Raw genomic sequence first — 23,418 nt, forward strand, 5'->3', positions numbered from 1 at the left:
TTACAGTAGGGATCCCTAGGTGCAAGAAAGCCTTTTACTCCAATAGTTTCTTCCCCAGAACAGCAGGTCTTTGGAACTCCCTTCCGAGATTCTGCTTTCCCAACTGTACTGATATGCAGAAGTTCAAGTGTAATGTGAACAAACATCTTTCTACTCATCTCTCTTCATAATGACACTGCTAATTAAGTCCATGGTAGTAGTCCCCTGCTTCAAAGTGGCACTGTGCTTGTTTGGGGTGAAAATTGAATTAAAAAAAAAAAAGAAGAAGGCTACACCATACTAGTTCACCAAAGAACTGCCGTGACACTGGCTTAACCCAGTTGGAATTTTGCAATCAAAAGGGCACAAATTCCAAAAGAGTTACCTGAGCAGGAAAATGGAAGACAATTCCATAGGCATACAGTTCTAAGAAAGAAGCTTTGCTCATGGAATGTTTAGGCACAGATAAAGAGTGGGAGAAATTAGTGACAGTGTTTTCTGCTAGACGGGTGTTTCTTGTGAAAGTTTGGCGAGGGGGGGGGCCATAGATTGGAGCTCAGCCGAGCACTTGCCATGAAAATAACGATAAATCAGAGACAAACTCTGTCAAGGCAGGATAAGTCCTTTCTAGCAGCTCCTGCCCAAATGTGGCAACAGTACTCCATCCTTGGACGTACCTGGCTCTTATATAGACAGAGAATTGCATCAGCAGTGAGACATCTAATGAATCGATAGAAGGATCTCACCATTTTTCCAGCAGCCTTGACAACAGACTTGATGTACGTGTTCCATTTCAGATCAGGAGTAAAGGTCAAGCCCAGAAGCTTGTCAAAAGGCCTCCCTAAGACGAGAGCCATTCATTTCAATTGATGCCAGATGGGGATCAGAGCGTTGATGATGTAAAGATAAAAGCTTGGTTGTAGATGTATTAAAAGTAACCAGCCTCCTCTTTCCCCATTGTACCACTTGCTCAAGATCAGAGGAGAGAGAATCGGAGAGAACTTGGTCGTTTACGGTTTTAGATGTGCTGCCATAGATGGTAGTGTCATCAGCATAAATGTGTACGAATGATGAAAGGATGTGACTTAGAAGATCATTAATGTAGATCAGGAAGAGAGTTGGGCCCAGGATGGACTCCTGAAGGACTCCAGCATTAATACTGTGAGCTTCTGATTTCTGCCCATCAACCACTACTCTTATGAACCTATCAGAGAGAAACTTAAACTATATAAAAAAGGGGAAAATGAAAGGCTTGGGAGCCTTTTACATGGCTTGCAGGCTGGTCTTAATTATCGATCTGTGTCCTGTTCTCTTTTCTTGCAACCTGACACCAGAGAGCCGGGTCATTACAACATTACATTACAACTGAAAATTCACAGAAACTTGTTCAAATAATGTCTAAAATTACAATGGATCGAATTTAATGCAAATCTGAAATATTTTAGGCTCCAAATGAGAGGTTGTGTTCATATTATGTATCATAAAATTCCTGTAAAAAAATTTTTTATCCATCTTATTGTGTTGAATGAGTCTCATCTTGGTATTATTCTAAATTTGTATTTATGGTTTGTCTAACAAGGAATATGGATGCACGGATGTCTGGATTTTTACTGCTTCTTCAATGAGACATTTTATCGTTCCTTACCCATGTGATCTCGTTAAAATCTTGGACAACTTTGAAAACTGGCTGTTTATATCATCATCGAAAATCTCCCATTCAAGGCCACACTATTTTGACTGCTTTAAGTGAGCCTCATTCCGCCCCCTACAGCAAGATTATATAAATAAATAACAGGATATTTTTATTATCTATTATGCTGGAAGTTTTTTTTTTATCTTCTATATATACATATTTATAAATATAATTCAAAAGGACTGGATTATAATAAAGGAACTGATCACTGATTGGATCACTACATCAACAGGACCAATCTTATCCATGAACCAGATTTATATGTGATCTCACGTCATATTGAACGCTTTACAAGCCTCTTTATTCTGTAATCCATGAGTATCCAATTTTCATTTTTCCTAAATTAAATCAATTTATTCTGTATGTCTCTTTCCTTGACCTAAGCATTTTCTCCCCTTTGTTCTTTGTTTCCTTTCTTCTTCTTCTTCTTCTTCTTCTTCTTTTTCTTCTTCTTCTTCTTCTTCTTCTTTTTCTTCTTCTTTTTCTTCTTCTTCTTCTTCTTTTTCTTCTTTTTCTTCTTCTTTTTCTTCTTTTTTTTCTTCTTTTTCTTCTTCTTCTTTTTCTTCTTCTTCTTCTTCTTCTTCTTCTTCTTCTTCCTCTTTTTCTTCTTCTTCTTCTTCTTCTTTTTCTTCTTCTTCTTTTTCTTCTTCTTTTTCTTCTTCTTCTTTTTCTTCTTTTTCTTCTTCTTTTTTTCCTTCTTTTTCTTCTTTTTTTTCTTCTTCTTTTTCTTCTTTTTCTTCTTCTTCTTTTTCTTCTTCTTCTTCCTCTTTTCTTCTTCTTCTTCTTCTTCTTCTTCTTTTTTTTCTTCTTCTTCTTCTTCTTCTTCTTCTTTTTCTTCTTCTTCTTCCTCCTTCTTTCCCTATATATTTATTTCCTTTATCCTTTCTGTGTTTTTTATTTTTTCTTCTTATTATTGTTATTTACTCATTCGGAATAGTCACATAGGCCATCATCAAAGATTTCTCTTTGAGAACAACTTGTGGTGTCCCTGGAGTCTGAGTGACAACAAATCTCCCCAGATTTCCAGTACTCTCCACCTCTTTCGGTAACCTTTGCAAATGAATTTTCATTGTCACAACAGCCGTTTACCATTGATTTCTCATTGGCAGCGAACATTGGTTTTCACTGGAATTTGGATGGCAATAAGCCTCCCCAGGACCCCAGTCCTCCTTGCACTCATCCAATATAGGTCTGGTTAGTGCTCTCCCTCCTCAGTCTTTCCATCCTTCTTGACCTTCACTTATTTGGTGTGGTGCGTGTTTATAGTGACACACAAAAAAAGGGGGGGGAGGCAAGGGCGCAGGGGAGTTAACTTACAATTATACAGTTTCACTTCTCATGATTCCATGTGATGTTCCTTTTTGTTTTATGTCTGTAGCCGTTTCTGCATGTTCAATTTGTGCCTGTAGTTCATGTCTTAGTTTCCGCATTCAAGGGTTTTCCTTCATATTTCAGCTGTTTTCATTATTGTTGCCCGTTGTATCTTTTCAGCCATCCCTCTGATTCGTATCTCTCCCATTCTCTTTTCAGCCATCCCTCTGATTCGTATCTCTCCCCTTGTCTTTTCAATGTTTTTTGGTATTTGCTTCCAGTGCTCCTACTATTAGTGTTATGATCTTGACTTTTTCCATCTTCCAGATTCCTTTGATTTCTTTGGCCAATTCCGTGTATTTGCTCTGCTTCTCTATCTCCTTGATCTTTACTCTGTGGTCTGCTGGAAATGGCAAAATCTACATTCTGGCAGAACTTTTCCTTCTTGTTAACTATTATGACATCTGGTCTTCTTGCTTGGATGGGTTTATCCGTTTGTATATCTTTGTCCCATAAAAGTTTGTGACTTTCATTTTTAAGTACCGTTGTCGGTTTATGCTTGTACGATTTGTCTGGATGTTTAAGATGCAGTTGTCTGCATAATTTCCAATATACTGCCTTCCCCACTTGATCATGTCTATTTTTATGTACTTTTTTGGGTAGTTTGCTGCATTCACTTATTATGTGGTTTATTGTTTTGTCTCTTTGTTCACAGAGTCTGCATTTGCTCTTTTCTTGTGTCCTGTTGATCGTTGCTTTAATGTGGTTGCTTCTAATCACATTATCTTGTGCAGCTGTTATTAGTGATTCAGTTTCTCTGTTAAGGTTTCCTTCTTGTAGCCATGTTCAGGTATTTTCATTAGTCTCATCTTTTGTCGCTCTTATAAATCATCCGTTTAGCTGTTTCTCTTCCCATTTTTTCTTTCCTCATCCTATTGCTGTTGTCGTTATTGTTACTGTTATTCATATCATTGTTTTATCTTGCATTTTATTTTGCTTCGTATTTTTTTTATGCTCCTACTGTTATTTTCACTCTTAATCTCTGTTTTTATTTACTATATCTCCAATAATCTTATCCTTTTATTCCTATATCTTATAATATCATCTTATCATTAGTTATTAATTCATTTTGACTCTAATTATATCCCCTATAATATCATGGCGTACCCTTTAATCCTATACCATACCAACAATTTCCAATGTGTAATAAACCCACACTGGCTTAATTACAATTCCACCATTATCTCAATATTTCTCCAACTCTCCTCTAACCCCCTCCCCCTCTCTACATTATATCCTCTAGGTATTGTATCCTAATATTTCATTCCTAATGTGCATATCGCTAGACGTCACATTCCTTATTTGTTACCTAACACCCTTTTTCCTCTTCTGATGAAAAGCATTACGCTTCGAAATGCCTGGGCATAAAGAGCTTTTATAACCCCTATTCCTTTTAATGTATCTTCCTTACTGAATTAATAACTAAATCAATATACACTAGTGTATGCTTTTGTATTGCGAATATTTTTCTCTTGTGTCTAAGTTCCACCTCGAATGTTGAGCTTTTTATTATTTAATAAATTCTTCATTTAAAGTATTGTCAATACTTCTTTGATCCCTTGTTTACAAACATGCGGTTTGAGCACTGTAAAAGTGGTGGCGGATGTCTATTTAAATAAACATTCCGACAAGTTATTTGCGGGCGTCGCTTCTGTGGTTGAGTGGGAGAACTGCCGACTGTCAACATGATGGTTCTAGGTTCAATCCTTGGCCTGGGAGAGATGCTAGTCTAGCGGCACTGATAAGTTGTGATACAACGAAACAGGACTGTATGTCGATGACTACAAATATATATATATATATATATATATATATATATATATATATATATATATATATACTTCCTTCAGAATAATGTAATGCAATAAATCTACTGGTATGCAAATCCAGTGATTATCGGTCTTTCAAAATATCATTAGCGGTAATATTTTATAAAGACAATCCCAGCTAAATGAAAATTGCTCAATATACCAGATAGAGCAGATAAATCATAATTTAGTAATTAAAATTTTATGATGTGAGATGATTAAATTTCAAATCTAGAATTTTTATTATATGCAAGACAAAGAATACATTTCAATAAGTATATCTCCTTAACATATAGGTTTCCGATGTCTACCATCTCCTATAGGTTAAGGAAATATACTCTTTGATTTTTAATCATGTCAAACCGGAGATAAAGCCAGCATTTCACATATATATATATATACATATATAGAATGACTGACAAAAGTCTATATTCCAAAGTTCATGATGTTGACCATCTTGCAATTTATTCCTTTAATTCAGTTAACATTTACAATACTTGACAGTATCTGTTTCATAGTACAAAATAAGTCACTTAATTATTATATCAATCAGTGAATCTATTTTGCCCTTAACTCATAAAAAAAAAATCCATTCGTAATTTCACTTCATTTTATTATTTTTATTTTACTTATTTACTGTATTTTATTTTATCAGTGTCTATTTTTAGACTCCCATCTTATCACCTCATATTCTTATTTTTAGACGCCATCTACAGTTACTACGCTATTTTATCCCAATTCAATTATCTTTAATTTTTAAAAACTCCCTTCGTAATCTCGTTTCTTTTTATTTACTTAATCTATCACGGTTATATTTCCAGACGCAATCTTTTAAATCTCTACGATATTTTAACTTTTAGAGGTAATCCACTACGCTAGTTTACTCTAATTTATTTTCTCTCATAAAATGTATATATGTATATAGACATCTAATTTACATAAGGAAAGCATGCTGCTCTCCCCCATCATTATATATAGCCCCAAATCTTCCGACTCTCTCGTCAATGGTCATCCCTCTTGAAAAAGCCTGCATAAATCGGTCGAAACGTTGAGTATTCAGGTCCTTTCACCTCCATTTTATTTCCTCTGGCTCTATGTACTGTTCATAACTTTCCCTTCATGTGAATACACTTTATATAAGATTTCAAATGTTTAGACCAAAATTTGTCTGAGTAATTTCGTGACCCCAATTTTGACTCCTTAACATTTATTATTTTGGTCTCAAATAAAATAAAAAGTTTTACCTATGTTCAAGTTACCTACATCTAAAATTTTAAGTCTTTACACCCAAAATTGGTGAAGGAATTTAGTAGAATCTGCAAAGGTCAACTCTTTCAACTTTGACCTTTTGGCAGTGAAATTTTCGGTCCAAAACTGATTAAAATGCTTGACGCATGTCTGAATACCCGTTATGTATAAATTTTAAATATTTAGACCCAAAATTAGCTCAGTAGTTTGCTAGACACAGCAAAGGTCAAATCTTTGGAACTTTGACTCCTTGGCAGCTCAAATTTTCGATGCACACCATTAAAAAGCTTGCCTATCTCCGAATACCTTTTATGTAAAATTCCAAATGTGTAGGCCAAAAATTGGCTGAGTAATTTGGTAGAGACCGCAGAGGTAAAATTTTTTTTAACTTTGACCCCAATTTTAACCTCCTAACATTTATTTTGGGGGGGCTCAAATCAAATTAAAAAGTTGGATCCAGGTCTAAGTAACCTACATCAAAAATTTCAAGTGTTTAGACCCAAAATTGGCGGAAGAATTTGGTAGAGTTTTCAAAGGTCAAATCGTTGAACTTTGACCCCTTGACAGCCAAATTTCTGGCCGAAAACCAATTAAAAATATTTTCCCAAATCTCAATACCCTTTATGTCAAATCTCAAGTCTCTAGACCGAAAATTGACAGTTATTTTCTAGAGAAATGTACACAGACACACACAGACATTTTCACTTTTATAGATATATAGATATAGATACGTGAAATTGTCCGTCTGTGTGTGTACATTTCCCTAACAAACTACTCTGTCAGTTTTCAGTCTGCAGACACGAGATTTGACATAAGTAGTCTTAAGATTTTGGAAAATCTTTTTAATCAGTTTTCGGCCAGAAATTTGGCTGTCAAGGGGTCAAAGTTCAACGAAAACTCTACCAAATTCCTCTGCCAATTTTGGGTCTAAACACTTAAATTTTAGATGTAGATTACTTGGACATGGTTTAGTTTGATTTGAGTCCAAAACAATAAATGTAAAGGGGTCAAAATTTGTGTCAAAGTTAAAAAAATTTGACCTCTTTGGTCTCTACCAAATTACTTAGCCAATTCTTGGTCTAACCATTTAAAATTTTACATAAAGTGTATTCAGACATAGGGTAAGCTTTTTAATCGGTTTTTGGCTGAGAATTTTGGTGCCAAGAGATCAAAGTTCAAAAGATTTTACCTTTGCAAGCTCTAGCAAACTACTCAACCAATTTTGGGTCCAAACATTTGAAATTTTACATAAACGGTATTCAGACATGTAGCAAACTTTCTTAATCAGTTTTTGGGCGAAAATTTGGCTTCAAATATTCAATATCAACTTGACGTAGATCATCCCTCATAAGTTATCAAATTTTGTTCATACAATTCTTTTCATTCAACTGACAACCTATCCACCTCGTCAGCTCTCATCCTCCTGCGGTTTTTGGCCTTGATAAATGGTAACTCATGAGTAATAAAGAATAAAAAGAGACAGACTAAGGGATCAAAATTCTTATAGGAATGCTTAAATAGAAGTAAAACTCATTAAACTTCTTACAAATGTGATGGGATAAATTTGAAGAGAACATTTGCAGTCAAAAGTCAAAATTATATTTTTGCAATAATAAGATAATTTTTTATGATTATAAAACATGCTTTTGTGATTATAAAAGATCTTTTTGTGATTATAAAAACATTTTGCGATTATAAGACATTTTTTGATGATATCCTTTATAAATTTTAAGATATCTTTTTGTGATTATAAAATATATTTTTGTGATTATAAAATGTCTTTTTCTGATTATGAGACATCTTTCTGTGATTATAAGACATCTATTTGTTATTATAAAATATCCTTTTGCGATTATAAGATCATTTTGTAATTACAAGATACCTTTTTGTGATTATAATACATTTTTGTTGTTATTATAAGACATTTATATATATAAAAGCGAAAATGTGTGTGTGTGTACATATGTCCGCTTTTTGTGTATGTCCGCAAAAGGTTTTTTTCCAGGGGCTGCTCGGGGGGTGGGGGTGGCGCTCATTCTTAAAACTTTTTATATGCCATCTAAATGATAATATCTATGAGTTAACAATGGGGGTCGCCTGTCTATTTAATTTGCTCAACTTTGAAACGCTAAATATTCCAGATGTTTAGATCGCTGCTTGTTGCTTTCACTTCTCAGTATAAAAACAGCAAAACTGTATTCAAAACGGATGTAAACAATTGGTCAATCACCGTCATATCAGATGCTTTCATTGGGTAAACAAACTCAAAACAACTATTCCCCAGTAAAACGATTTGACCTCATTAAAAACTTCGGAATAGCGTGATGTTTGACATTCACGTTTTAATCACTCTTACATTGCTACTCTCGCCGTAGCGCAGGTGTTCAGGCTCAGCCTATTGGCCTCAAGGCTCCTGCCACCAAGTCCCCCCTTTTTTCCATTTTTAAAATCGCTGTTTTTTTATTGTTTTTTTATATTTAAACAGGGGTAAGTTTCCTTTTTGTTTTGCTTTACCCCCCCCCCTAACACACACACCTACAAACACCCGGGCAACGCCGGGTATCCCCCCATTAGTCTATATATATATATATATAAAAGCGAAAATGTTTGTGCGTTTGTGTGTGCGTGCATTTTTGTGTATGTCCGCAAAAGGGTTTTCTCCTCGGCCTACTCGGTGGGTTGCTCCTTCTTAAAACTTTTTATATCATGTCTAAATGATAATATCTACGACTTAACAATGGGGGTCGCCTATCTATTTAATTTGCCCGACTTTGAAAAGCTAAATATTCCACATTTTTCGATCGCCGTGTGTGGATTCGGCTTTTTCGTATAATAAAACAAAAAAAAACTGCCCCGCAGTAAATAAAATACTGCCCCACAGTGAAAGTTGACCTCATTAAGTCATCAAGTACGAGCACCTGCCAATTCTTAATACTTAAATAAATTCAAGCATCTTTCCGTTACTACTTCTTGCTAGCCCAGCGGTTAACATCGCACATTTTTTTTCACACTATATTTTCCAACTTTGCCTCAAGGCTTCGGGTTCGATTCTTCCTACTTACCTACCAAAACTTTTTTAAACTCCCCTCCTCCCTGACACAAACACCCGGGCAATGTCTTTTGTTTTGATTTACCCAAAAGCACACCTCTAAACACCCGGGCAACGCCGGGTACCTGCTAGTCTATAATACAAAAGTCAAAATGGGCGCACATGTTTGTGTATGTCAAAGAAAGGTTTTTTCGCCGGGCTTCATTTGGATACTGCCAGAGTTCCCCCTGTTTGGGGAGAGCTGGTTTTCTCCAATATCGTGGGGAAACAAGTACGAGGCAGAAAGCTGAAAGCTTAACTGGCCTCCAGCCAGATGTTCATGATTCTTTACTTAATTACCAACTCATTTCTTTTCACACTTTTTGTGCTTATGAGACATTGTTGTGATTATAAAATATCTTTTTGTGATTATAAGGTCATTTTACGATTATAGGACATTTTTTTGTGCTTATGAGACATTGTTGTGATTATAAAATATCTTTTTGTGATTATAAGGTCATTTTACGATTATAGGACATTTTTGTGCTTATGAGACATTGTTGTGATTATAAAATATCTTTTTGTGATTATAAGGTCATTTTACGATTATAGGACATTTTTGTGCTTATGAGACATTGTTGTGATTATAAAATGTCTTTTTGTGATTATAAGGTATATATTTTGTGATTTTTCTTCATATTCTTTGATCTCTGAATGTCGCAATCCATTGCTTCTTTCTTCTGGTGTTTATCATCACATTCCCCATGATCTACTGTTTCTTTTTTATACTTTTTTAATTTTTATTCCACATCCATTCTCTATCAGATTCTGCTAAGTATTCCGACATTCCTTTTGAAGGATTGGTCCATGAAGTACCTCCAACGGACAGCCTTCCCCTACCTTGTTTTTCCATTCTAGTCATTCCATTATCTCTAGCTATGAGATTCCATTTTTTTTTTATAACATCGTTTCTTTTTATCCAATTCCTGTGAGTCATCATTCTACATTCCTTTGTGTCCTTTTCGTGTTTGTTTTTTGAAACTTCTGCTGAATTCTTCAATTTTATACTCTTCCATTCTACAACGATATTCGATTCCATTTTTTTATCAGACGTTTTCCTTCACGATAATTTATAAGGCTATAATAAAGATTCTTCATCTGTTCCCTTACATTGCATATTTTATCGCGAATATGACCCCTAAGAATTTTTTTTATAATTCCTTTATCATATTCTATCCTTACACGTTCGTTGCCTTTGTCGAAAGGAAGCTTTGCTTTTGTTATAGATTTCTTGCCTTAGTTAATTTGTTTCATAAACAAGGATTTCTTTTCTTTTTTCTTTTTTTTTATCAGCTAAGGAGTTACTTCCCCTTTTCACATTGAAAAGAAAAACGTACAAGAAATAAGAATTAAAAAGAAAAAGAAGATTATAACCTGCCCCAAAAAGAATCATTCGTCTATTATAATACTAAAGCCGAGTTAATCAACGCTTGTTTCAATAAGTTTTTTTTTTTTAATTTTAATCACATAAAATACATGTTAAAATATTCCTCAGTTTTGGGATTAACTTGTGTTTGAAAAAAAATTCAATTTTGATTGTTCTAATTGGCCGTAGGTTGCAATTAACTCACCAAGCGGTCTATTTCTTAATAAATTTCTGTCTATCACCCTCACTCTCACTCTCTCTTTCTCTCTCTCTCTCTCTCTCTCTCTCTCACTGTCTGTTGTTTAACTCTTTGCTCTTATTATATATGGTATCTATTACTTTCGCTTCCGTCACTCTCTCTCTCCCGCCCCCTCCACCCCCCCCCCTCTGCAAGATAATAAAGAAAAGAAAGAACTGATTGGAATAGTCCATTATAAACAAAAGGGAATAGTAATATTAATTTAAAGTTCTGAATTTTTGAGGGTGATTGTTTGTATTATTTGCATTGATTGGACTATTGTTCTCATCTTGAGTGTTATTTGTGCAATATTTCGGTTGGTTTGGCCTTCGACCGTCCTCAGGCATGTTTTTTGTTGTTTGGAAAATTTCAAAATCGATTGAGTGCCGCTCCATCATGGAGCACCAAGGAAGCTTCACATGCCTCCCTGCATTGACTTAGTCCACAATACATTCTAGTCTACATTGCACTGTAGAGAACCTACTGTTGATTTTATAAAATTATTTTTTATATATAACGGCTTGAATTAAAGTTTAAAATGAAAAAGTCAAGTATCTTGATTCAGTTGTTCTCTAAACAGAATCATTTATTTGGAACACATTCCCTGTCTTATGGAATAGCCTACTGTTGATTTTATATGCTAGGCCTTTCTGCTTGTGCGGTGATAAAGCCTCTTAGAAAATCAGGTTTCCTTCTTTAATTGGATTTTTTCAATAATTGATTTTCGATATTTATTGGGGTGGGCATTCTGACACAAAACGCGTCTAAGAACATTATCAGAAACGTAAAGTACATTTGTGTAAAATTTTTTTAAAAATCGGGACGGCCATTTCAGAGTCCTCTCTCTCTGTCACACACACACACACACATACACACACATTATATATATATATATATATATATATATATATTATTATAAAATCTAAACAGACACATTAAAAACAAACTGTAAGAAAGTATTTAGTGTATTTACTCAATATCTTGCATCTATATTGGTTGAAAACAATCTATTGAATTATAATTTTTACAAAGTTCGGATCACATGCAAAATAAACATAAATGTGTAGCGTAGTCGTCACATATCCACACTTGGGACCCACACATTGTATGCAGACAGTCGCAAGGAAACAAAGACAAAGAAAAGAATGCGACTCACTTTTTTTTTTACAGTGAAACAACGGACATTTATTTACAGGTACTTTCCAAAATAACACCTTGTCTCTTGTTCAAAATTCTTTCTGTACTCCAATGTGCTTAACAAGATTGCCGTGTTGAACACGTGGTACTCTGTCTTTGTTCAGCCATGTTTAGAATGAGTCTTTTCCTGTCACTCATGGGTCATGGGTGTAACACATCTATTTCTGTCTTTCTCAAGCCACATTTTTTCATTTTTTATAATATTTTCCTTTTCTTTTTCCTCGCTGTGACGTCACCTTCCACACGGCTCAGTCATTTGCATACAGCTGCTGCTGCTGCTGCTGCCATATGCGTATCCGCGCTTTGTTACAAATGTGGTGTGAATTACTTTTTTTTATTTTATTTGTCTTGTTTTTTTTGTTTTTTTTTGGTTTTGGGTTTTTTTTTTTTTTAAAGATAAAAAAAATCAATCCTTAGTGTTGGCAACACTCAAAATTCAATTGTGAATTACTTAGAACCTCTACCCAGTCATAGCTAATGTACGAGAGTATACTACCTTTGTAGATTAAATAAAGAGTTCCGTTCAAAATTCTGTACAGATTTTAACAGAAATATTCCCGAGTTTGACAAAATACAGCTGAAGAAGGTCGGAGGTTACAACGGCTGAAACGTTGTAAAAACAACACTCAAAATGACAACCGTAGTCTAAAGGATGCAAATAAAAATTTTTTTTTAGATCTGTAACGCTTACGTGTGAAATTTTAATATTTTTAATTTATTAGTCTTAAGTGTTCAATGTCATTTTTTTTTTTTTGCAGTTTGAAATGTCATTATGTTGGTCTATGCGTTGTCGCACTTCAGTTTGGAATATCACTTTCTTGTTAAATACGTTATTCAATGGAATTTTATTAATCAAGTCGTTTGTCTGTCACACTTCAGTTTTAAATAGCATTTTGTTGGTCAATACGTTGGTCATTCACACTTCAGTTTGAATAGTTTGTTGGTCAATACATTGGTCTGTCACACTTTGATTTTAAATCGCATTTAGTTGCTCAATACGTTGGTCGGTCAGACTTAAGCTTAATAAAGTATTTTGTAGATCAATATGTTGGTCTGTCACAATTCAGTTTAAAATAGCATTTTGTTGTTCAATACGTTACTCTGTCACACTTCAGTTATGAAAAATATTTTGTTGGTCAATACATTAATCTGTCATACTTTAGTTTTAAATAGAAGTTTGTTGGTCTGTCACAGTTCAGTTTTAAATAACATTTTGTTGGTAAATACATTGGTCTGTCACACTTCAGTTTTGAATAGTATTTTGGTTGTCAATACATTGGTCTCTCAAATTTCAGTTTAAAATAGCATTTTGTTGGTCAACACATTGGTCTGTCACATTTCAGTTATGAAAAACATTTTGTTGGTCAATACGTTGGTCTGTCACATTTCAGTTTTAAATAGCATTTTGTTGGTCAGTATGTTGGTTATTAACAATTCAGTTTTAAATAGCATTTTTTGGTCAATACATTGGTCTGTCACATTTAAGTTTTAAATAGCATATTATAGATCAATACGTTTGTCTGTCACATTTCAGTTTTGAATAGTATTTTGTTAGTCAATACATTGGTGTCTCACACTTAAGTTTTAAATAACATTTTCTTCATCAATATACTGGTCTGTCACACTTCAGTTTTGAATAGCATTTTGTTGGTATACGGTGGTCTGTCACACTTCAGTTTGAAACAGCATTTTGTTGGTCAATACATTGGTCTGTCACACTTAAGTTTTAACTAGCAGTTTGTTGGTCAGTACGTTGGTCTGTCACATTTCAGTTTAAAATAGCAATTTGTTGGTCAGTACATTGCTCTGTCACACTTCAGTTATTGATAGCATTTAGTTGGTTAACATAGTGGTCTGTCACACTTCAGTTTGAATAGCGTTTTGTTGGTCATTACATTGGTCTATCACACTTCAGTTTTTAATCGCATTTTGTTGGTAAATACCTTGGTCTGTCACACTTCAGTTTTAAATAGCAGTTTGTTGGTCAATACATAAGTGTGTCACATTTCAGTATTAAATAGCATTTTGTTGGTCAATACATTGGTCTGTCACACTTCAGTTATAAAAAACATTTTGTTGGTCAATATGTTAGCCTGTAACACTCCAGTTTTAAATAGCCTTTTGTTAGTCAACACGTTGGTCTGTCACACTTCCGTTTTAAATAGCAATTTGTATTTCAATACATTGTTTTGTCACACGTCAGTTTTAAATAGCATTTTATTGGTCAATACGTTGGCCTGTAATAATTCAGTTTTAAAAAGAATTTTAGTAGGCAATACGTCGGTCTGTCACACTTCAGTTATGAATTTGTCTGTAACATATAATTTTTAAAAAGCATTTAGTTGGTTAATACATTGGTCGGTCACACTTAAGTTTTAAATAGATATTTGTTGGTCAACACATTTATCTGTCATACTTCCGTTTTAAAGAGCAGTTTGTATTTCAACACGTTGGTATGTCACACTTCAGTTTAAAATAGCATTTTGTTGGTCAATGCGGTGATCTGTCACACTTCAGTTATGAATAGCATTTTGTGGGTCAACACCTTGGTCTGTCACACTTCAGTTTTAAATAGCATTTTATTGGTCAATACGTGTGTCTGTCACACTTTAGTTCTGAATAGCATAATGTTGTTTTATAAGTTTGTCACATGTTGGTTTTAAATAGTATTTTGTTTGTCAATACATTGGCCTGTCACACTTCAATTTTTGATAACATTTTGTTCGTCCATACGCTGGTCTGTCACACTTTAGTTTTGTAATAGCCTATTGTTGGTCAATACGTTTGTCTGTCATACTTCAGTTTTCAATATATTCTGTTGGTCAATACGTGTGTTTATCACACTTTAGTTTAAAATAGCATTTTGTTGGTGAATACGTTGGTCTGTCACACTTCAGTTTCGAATTGAATTTTGTTGGTCAATACATTGGTCTGTTACATTTCAGTTTTAAATAGCATTTTGTTGGTGAATACGTTGGTCTGTCACACTTCAGTTTCGAATTGAATTTTGTTGGTCAATACATTGGTCTGTTACATTTCAGTTTTAAATAGCATTTTGTTGGTGAATACGTTGCACTGTCACACTTCAGTTTGAAATAGCATTTTGTATGTCAACACATTAGTCTGTCACACTTCAGTTCTGAATAACATTTTGTTTGTAAATTTTGTATTAGATAGTATTCTCCTCACTCGCTTAAAATAATTGATCTCAACAATGAGCACATTCGTATTTTCCCCCTGTATTCGTCCATTTCGTTTCTCTTTCCTTCTTTCTATCACCATTTTCTGTACTTGCCAGTTCTTGTAATGTTTTTAGTTTTGCATTAAACAGACATCTAGAAAAGTATTGTTGCAGCATCATTCTCAAGAGTCACATAGTCTTTGGTGTGATGTTTAGCTCAGTCTGACCTTTTAACAAACGGTGTTATCTCAATGACTCGTGAGTGTTGTCACTCGTATTTTTTTGTTTTTTTTTTCTGAGTTTTTGAGATGTTAAAATCGGTAGTGGTTCATATCTAGACGATCTGCCAGCCTCTTTGCCTGTTATTTACTGTTTCAGTAACATTACGTCGGGATCAGCTTTTGTTCAAGAGACCAATGCTGGATGATTTGTTTTAGAACTATGAATTTGACAAAAAATACGACAATGGTAAAGAAGGAAGAAGAAATTCGTGTGCGAGGCAAAAAGTAAAGGTGTCATTCATTTCAAAGAAGTAAATGGGTGACCGTTAAAAAGAGTTCATGATTCGGTGAGTCAACAAGAAACATAATAGGTCATTACTGTAACGAATTGACGATTGTTATCCTGGTCAAAGTGTCCTTTGATTTTTTGCCAGCAGCAGTTGATTTTTGATGCAGCTGCTTTAGAACTTTTCTTCGCTGAAGAAATATACTGCAATGATGATGATGATGATCATCATCATCATCAGCAATAGCAGCATCAGTAGCATCGTCGTCGTCGTTGTTTGAATTCAAAGATCTTATTGTTAGCATCGGTTCCCCAAAATTTTTCTAGTCAGAATTCTTTGTAGAGAGACATCAGGTACTTATGGGAGGGACCGTGAAAAGTTTGCCAACAACAAAGTGAAAGTGATTTCTTTTTCTGGAACGAACTGGATTCGAACTTGGAACACTCAGGTCGTCAGCCTGTGTCAAACCGCTTGACCTGATAATTGTGATGATGATGATGATGATGATAACGGCTCGAATTTTGTTGATTAGAAACGAACTACCCTATTTGCTGTGGCGAGAGTGATAATGATAGTAGTCATTGTTGATGTGCTGTAGAAAGGGGGGGATCCAAGTGACTGCCGTTAACTATCCTTATCGTGGTTATAGTAATCACATTTGTGAAGCTGGGAGCTACAATTATCCATTCATGAACTAAAACTTTTCATCTTTCTGCTGCAGATATTGATGGTGTGAGATTCTAAGAAAAGCAACACCTGTCATGGACGTGCATCAAAAGAACACATGTTTCTTCACACATGTTTCATCTTTACTCTTAGCATATATTCCATTTTTAATTCTTCACATATATTCCATTTTTAATTCTTCACATATATTCCATTTTTTATTCTTCACATATATTCCATTTTTAATTCTTCACATATATTCCATTTTTATTCTTCACAAATATTCCATTTTTTATTCTCCACATATATTCCATTTTTATTTTTAAATGTATTCTGTTTTTATTTTTCACATGTATTCCATTTTTATTCTTCACATATATTCCATTTTTTATTCTTCACATATATTCCATTTTTTATTCTTCACATATATTCCATTTTTTATTCTTCCCATATATTCCATTTTTTATTCTTCACATATATTCCATTTTTTATTCTTCACATATATTCCATTTTTTATTCTTCACATATATTCAATTTTTTATTCTTCACATATATTCCATTTTTATTCTTCACATATACTCCATTTTTATTTTTAAATGTATTCTGTTTTATTTTTCACATGTATTCCATTTTTATTCTTCACATATATTCCATTTTTATTCTTCACATATATTCCATTTTTAATTCTTCACATATATTCCATTTTTTATTCTTCACATATATTCCATTTTTATTCTTCACATATATTCCATTTTTTATTCTTCACATATATTCCATTTTTTATTCTTCACATATATTCCATTCTTAATTCTTCACATATATTCCATTTTTTATTCTTCACATATATTCCATTCTTAATTCTTCACATATATTCAATTTTTTATTCTTCACATATATTCAATTTTTTATTCTTCACATATATTCCATTTTTTATTCTTCCCATATATTCCATTTTTTATTCTTCACATATATTCCATTTTTTATTCTTCACATATATTCCATTTTTTATTCTTCCCATATATTCCATTTTTTATTCTTCACATATATTCCATTTTTTATTCTTCACATATATTCCATTTTTTATTCTTCACATATATTCAATTTTTTATTCTTCACATATATTCCATTTTTATTCTTCACATATACTCCATTTTTATTTTTAAATGTATTCTGTTTTATTTTTCACATGTATTCCATTTTTATTCTTCACATATATTCCATTTTTATTCTTCACATATATTCCATTTTTAATTCTTCACATATATTCCATTTTTTATTCTTCACATATATTCAATTTTTTATTCTTCGCATATATTCCATTTTTTATTCTTCACATATATTCCATTTTTTATTCTTCACATATATTCCATTTTTTATTCTTCACATATATTCCATTCTTAATTCTTCACATATATTCCATTTTTTATTCTTCACATATATTCCATTTTTTATTCTTCACATATATTCCATTTTTTATTCTTCACATATATTCCATTTTTTATTCTTCACATATATTCAATTTTTTATTCTTCACATATATTCCATTTTTTATTCTTCACATATATTCAATTTTTTATTCTTCACATATATTCCATTTTTATTCTTCACATATATTCAATTTTTTATTTTTCACATGTATTCCATTTTTATCTTTCACATATATTTCATTTTTATTTTTCACATTTTTCCATTTTTATTCTTCACATATATTTCATTTTTCTTCTTCACATATATTTCATTTTTATTCTTCACATATATTTCATTTTGATTCTTCACATATATTTTATTTTTATTCTTTACATATATTCAATTTTTATTCTTCACATATATTTCATTTTTATTCTTCACATATATTCCATTTTTTACATATATTCCATTTTTATTCTTCACATATATTTCATTTTTATTCTTTACATATATTTCATTTTTATTCTTTACATATATTCCATTTTTATTCTTCACATATATTTTATTTTTATTCTTCACATATATTCCATTTTTATTCTTCACATATATTCCATTTTTATTCTTCACATATATTTCATTTTTATTCTTCACATATGTTTCATTTTTTAAACATATATTCCATTTTTATTCTTCACATATATTTCATTTTTATTCTTCACATATATTTCACTTTTATTCTTCACATATATTCCATTTTTATTCTTCACATATATTTCATTTTTATTCTTCACATATATTTCACTTTTATTCTTCACATATATTCCATTTTTATTCTTCACATATATTCCATTTTTATTCTTCACATATATTCCATTTTTATTCTTCACATATATTTCATTTTTATTCTTCACATATATTCCATTTTTTATTCTTCACATATATTCCATTTTTATTCTTCACATATATTTCATTTTTATTCTTCACATATATTTCATTTTTTAAACATATATTCCATTTTTATTCTTCACATATATTCCATTTTTATTCTTCACATATATTTCATTTTTATTCTTCACATATATTTCATTTTTATTCTTCACATATATTCCATTTTTTATTCTTCACATATATTCCATTTTTATTCTTCACATATATTCCATTTTTATTTTTCACATATATTTCATTTTTATTCTTCACATATATTTCATTTTTATTCTTCACATATATTTCATTTTTGTTCTTCACATATATTTCATTTTTATTCTTCACATATATTTCATTTTTATTCTTCACATATATTTCATTTTTATTCTTCACATATATTTCATTTTTTAAACATATATTCCATTTTTATTCTTCACATATATTTCATTTTTGTTCTTCACATATATTTCATTTTTATTCTTCACATATATTCCATTTTTATTCTTCACATATATTTCATTTTTATTCTTCACATATATTTCATTTTTATTCTTCACATATATTTCATTTTTATTCTTTACATATATTTCATTTTTATTCTTCACATATATTTCATTTTTTAAATATATATTCCATTTTTATTCTTCACATATATTTCATTTTTATTCTTCACATATATTTCATTTTTATTCTTCACATATATTTCATTTTTATTCTTCACATATATTTCATTTTTATTCTTCACATATATTTCATTTTTATTCTTCACATATATTCCATTTTTTATTCTTCACATATATTCCATTTTTATTCTTCACATATATTCCATTTTTATTTTTCACATATATTTCATTTTTATTCTTCACATATATTCCATTTTTATTCTTCACATATATTTCATTTTTGTTCTTCACATATATTTCATTTTTTAAACATATATTCCATTTTTATTCTTCACATATATTCCATTTTTATTCTTCACATATATTTCATTTTTATTCTTTACATATATTTCATTTTTATTCTTCACATATATTTCATTTTTTAAACATATATTCCATTTTTATTCTTCACATATATTTCATTTTTTATTCTTCACATATATTCCATTTTTATTCTTCACATATATTTCATTTTTATTCTTCACATATATTTCATTTTTATTCTTCACATATATTTCATTTTTGTTCTTCACATATATTTCATTTTTATTCTTCACATATATTCCATTTTTATTCTTCACATATATTCCATTTTTATTCTTTACATATATTCCATTTTTATTCTTCACATATATTTCATTTTTGTTCTTCACATATATTTCATTTTTATTCTTCACATATATTTCATTTTTATTCTTCACATATATTTCATTTTTATTCTTCACATATATTTCATTTTTATTCTTCACATATATTTCATTTTTGTTCTTCACATATATTTCATTTTTATTCTTCACATATATTCCATTTTTATTCTTCACATATATTTCATTTTTATTCTTTACATATATTTCATTTTTATTCTTCACATATATTTCATTTTTTAAACATATATTCCATTTTTATTCTTCACATATATTTCATTTTTTATTCTTCACATATATTCCATTTTTATTCTTCACATATATTTCATTTTTATTCTTCACATATATTCCATTTTTATTCTTCACATATATTTCATTTTTGTTCTTCACATATATTTCATTTTTATTCTTCACATATATTTCATTTTTATTCTTCACATATATTCCATTTTTATTCTTCACATATATTCCATTTTTATTTTTCACATATATTTCATTTTTATTCTTCACATATATTTCATTTTTATTCTTCACATATATTTCATTTTTGTTCTTCACATATATTTCATTTTTATTCTTCACATATATTTCATTTTTATTCTTCACATATATTTCATTTTTATTCTTCACATATATTTCATTTTTTAAACATATATTCCATTTTTATTCTTCACATATATTTCATTTTTGTTCTTCACATATATTTCATTTTTATTTTTCACATATATTTCATTTTTATTCTTCACATATATTTCATTTTTATTCTTCACATATATTTCATTTTTATTTTTCACATATATTCCATTTTTATTCTTCAAATATATTTCATTTTTATTCTTCACATATATTTCATTTTTATTTTTCACATATATTTCATTTTTGTTCTTCACATATATTTCATTTTTATTTTTCACATATATTTCATTTTTATTTTTCACATATATTTCATTTTTATTCTTCACATATATTCCATTTTTATTTTTCACATATATTTCATTTTTATTCTTCACATATATTTCATTTTTATTTTTCACATATATTTCATTTTTGTTCTTCACATATATTTCATTTTTATTTTTCACATATATTTCATTTTTATTCTTCACATATATTCCATTTTTATTTTTCACATATATTTCATTTTTATTCTTCACATATATTTCATTTTTATTTTTCACATATATTTCATTTTTATTCTTCACATATATTTCATTTTTATTCTTCACATATATTTCATTTTTATTCTTCACATATATTTCATTTTTATTTTTCACATATATTTCATTTTTATTCTTCACATATATTTCATTTTTGTTCTTCACATATATTTCATTTTTATTTTTCACATATATTCCATTTTTATTCTTCACATATATTTCATTTTTATTCTTCACATATATTTCATTTTTATTTTTCACATATATTTCATTTTTATTCTTCACATATATTCCATTTTTATTTTTCACATATATTTCATTTTTGTTCTTCACATATATTTCATTTTTATTTTTCACATATATTTCATTTTTATTCTTCACATATATTTCATTTTTATTCTTCACATATATTTCATTTTTATTTTTCACATATATTCCATTTTTATTCTTCACATATATTTCATTTTTATTCTTCACATATATTTCATTTTTGTTCTTCACATATATTCCATTTTTATTCTTCACATATATTCCATTTTTATTCTTCACATATATTTCATTTTTATTCTTCACATATATTCCATTTTTTATTCTTCACATATATTCCATTTTTATTCTTCACATATATTTCATTTTTTTAACATATATTCCATTTTTATTCTTCACATATATTCCATTTTTATTCTTCACATATATTTCATTTTTATTCTTCACATATATTTCATTTTTATTCTTCACATATATTCCATTTTTTATTCTTCACATATATTCCATTTTTATTCTTCACATATATTCCATTTTTATTTTTCACATATATTTCATTTTTATTCTTCACATATATTTCATTTTTATTCTTCACATATATTTCATTTTTGTTCTTCACATATATTTCATTTTTATTCTTCACATATATTTCATTTTTATTCTTCACATATATTTCATTTTTATTCTTCACATATATTTCATTTTTTAAACATATATTCCATTTTTATTCTTCACATATATTTCATTTTTGTTCTTCACATATATTTCATTTTTATTCTTCACATATATTCCATTTTTATTCTTCACATATATTTCATTTTTATTCTTCACATATATTTCATTTTTATTCTTTACATATATTTCATTTTTATTCTTCACATATATTTCATTTTTTAAACATATATTCCATTTTTATTCTTCACATATATTTCATTTTTTATTCTTCACATATATTTCATTTTTATTCTTCACATATATTTCATTTTTATTCTTCACATATATTTCATTTTTATTCTTCACATATATTTCATTTTTATTCTTCACATATATTTCATTTTTATTCTTCACATATATTTCATTTTTATTCTTCACATATATTCCATTTTTTATTCTTCACATATATTCCATTTTTATTCTTCACATATATTCCATTTTTATTTTTCACATATATTTCATTTTTATTCTTCACATATATTCCATTTTTATTCTTCACATATATTTCATTTTTGTTCTTCACATATATTTCATTTTTTAAACATATATTCCATTTTTATTCTTCACATATATTCCATTTTTATTCTTCACATATATTTCATTTTTATTCTTTACATATATTTCATTTTTATTCTTCACATATATTTCATTTTTTAAACATATATTCCATTTTTATTCTTCACATATATTTCATTTTTTATTCTTCACATATATTCCATTTTTATTCTTCACATATATTTCATTTTTATTCTTCACATATATTTCATTTTTATTCTTCACATATATTTCATTTTTGTTCTTCACATATATTTCATTTTTATTCTTCACATATATTCCATTTTTATTCTTCACATATATTCCATTTTTATTCTTTACATATATTCCATTTTTATTCTTCACATATATTTCATTTTTGTTCTTCACATATATTTCATTTTTATTCTTCACATATATTTCATTTTTATTCTTCACATATATTTCATTTTTATTCTTCACATATATTTCATTTTTATTCTTCACATATATTTCATTTTTGTTCTTCACATATATTTCATTTTTATTCTTCACATATATTCCATTTTTATTCTTTACATATATTTCATTTTTATTCTTTACATATATTTCATTTTTATTCTTCACATATATTTCATTTTTTAAACATATATTCCATTTTTATTCTTCACATATATTTCATTTTTTATTCTTCACATATATTCCATTTTTATTCTTCACATATATTTCATTTTTATTCTTCACATATATTCCATTTTTATTCTTCACATATATTTCATTTTTGTTCTTC

Source organism: Euprymna scolopes, chromosome 38, assembly GCF_053919585.1.
Source record: "Euprymna scolopes isolate OS-2025 chromosome 38, ASM5391958v1, whole genome shotgun sequence".
NCBI lineage: Eukaryota > Metazoa > Mollusca > Cephalopoda > Sepiida > Sepiolidae > Euprymna > Euprymna scolopes.